The 1,872-nt window shown below is 38.8% G+C and overlaps 1 protein-coding gene across 1 annotated transcript in view; it reads right to left on the bottom strand.

Moving 5' to 3' along the window:
- Positions 1-1,872, bottom strand: part of dld (deltaD) — a 17,152-nt gene that overhangs the window by 6,350 nt on the left and 8,930 nt on the right. The window lies entirely within an intron of this gene.

Below are 1,872 nucleotides of genomic sequence, written 5' to 3' on the forward strand. Positions count from 1 at the left end.
ATTATTATTATTATTATTATTTGGCGTCACAAGATCAAAAGTATTCCAGACTGGGGAAAACGTCTTGGAACGATCCATGAAGTCAGTGGAACAAGGTGAGAGCAAAAATCCAACAGCAAAAGTCCATCCAACAAATCTGCAACATGTCGATACAGTTTGTTTCCTTATAAACACACTTTGACGTGGCACATCCAAACGACACTTTCTGTATTGGTCACATGACTTTTCTTAAAGTGATACACGCACCAATATGGGGTTTCACTCTTGTGTGCTCAACACAGTGCTGACGCACCAATGTAGTTCATCCCATTACTAGTTGAGTGAACTACTGGACTACTAGACCAGGTGAACTGATGCGGTCTATGGCTAAGTCTCAGTTCAGGGGCTGCTGCTCATCCAAGTATCCTTCCCAACTGAGGATATCCCAGGATTCATTGCACTGTCAGCAAACTGAGCAGAGAAACAAAGGCAGTGGAGTTGTTTTTTTAACCAAGTCGAATTAGTTTTTAAATGTAAGATTAGTAACTTAGCTGCTGAAATTTATGCTGCAATGACACGTTTAATAAAATGCAACTATAAGTACTGACACTGGAGCTAAACCCAGATGATTAATACACATCCCAACACATTTTAAATCTGAAGACACGGGATAGAAAACGGATCACCGTGATAATGGGGGAGTGCGTGATCACACAAACATGTCATCTGAAGACTAGACTGTCTCACTTCACAGCTCATTTATGCAGCCTACCCAGACTGCATAGGGTGTGGTCTACATGGACCATGGTGTAGGTAGACTGCAGCCCCTGAAACAGTTTGTGTTCAGCACACTTAGGGTGTATTCACAGCAGCCCTGTTTAATCAAACTCTAGATCGTTTGCCTAGAAAGTCTGTAATCGAACTCTGATGGACCAAAAACGTGAACTCTGGTCTGCTTGAAAACCTAGGTCTTGGTTCAGCTGATGCAGTTTGACTGCTTGTGTGAACGCTAAGCGGACCGTAGACCACTCCAAAAGCAGGAAGTGGACTATTAACTCCGGTCATTCTGAGTAATAACAGTAATAAAGTTACTTATATCTTATAAATACCTAGCTACACATCGGTATAAGGTGGACCATTGATCTATATTACTGGATTGGACATCGCCTATAGCCGCTATAGCTAGCGACACGCTGTCACAAGAGCCATTACTATGCATTGAGTCATGTCAACAAAATGGTAGAGTTTCAATGCGGGAGGTGCGTCAATCTGTCACAAAAATATTCATAGCACCCTCGTTTCTTATTCAATTTAAATAAAGTATGGCTTAAATTAAAGCTGAGAAATTGTCGATGTTGTGATATGTAAAAAATATGTATTTGCTCAAGAGATGAATCTATAAGCAGTCTGGGAACTTTTCATTATAGGTTTTTGCTAACATATTTACAGTAGAAGCCCCTTTCTGTCACATAAAACTGAGTCATGTGTGTCATATATATATATATAAATAAAATTTTGCACTTGTTTCCTGGTTCTTCATTCGCAATGAAGTGACTAAAGACAAATTCCTCTAACTGGTCATAAAATAAATGCGGTCGGCCCCTCCACCGCTTGGCTTATGAAAGGTACGGTGGAGAAAAACAGTTCCAGAGTTTTTTACTCAGACATATAATCACAAACTACAGGATATACCATATGCTGACTGGACAGAACATCTGTACCAGTAATATCTACACAGTTCAGCCTACTAGTAAAGGTAATTTTACTGTTGTCCATTATATTTACCTCTCACAATGTTATCCTAACATAATAACAATATTAATAAAAATTATAAATATATATAAATATATAAATAGCAAATTTGTTTTTTCGTTGGTTTACCCGACATAAGGT

The sequence above is a fragment of the Austrofundulus limnaeus genome, unplaced genomic scaffold (genome assembly GCF_001266775.1).
Source record: "Austrofundulus limnaeus strain Quisiro unplaced genomic scaffold, Austrofundulus_limnaeus-1.0 Scaffold58, whole genome shotgun sequence".
Taxonomy (NCBI): Eukaryota; Metazoa; Chordata; class Actinopteri; order Cyprinodontiformes; family Rivulidae; genus Austrofundulus; species Austrofundulus limnaeus.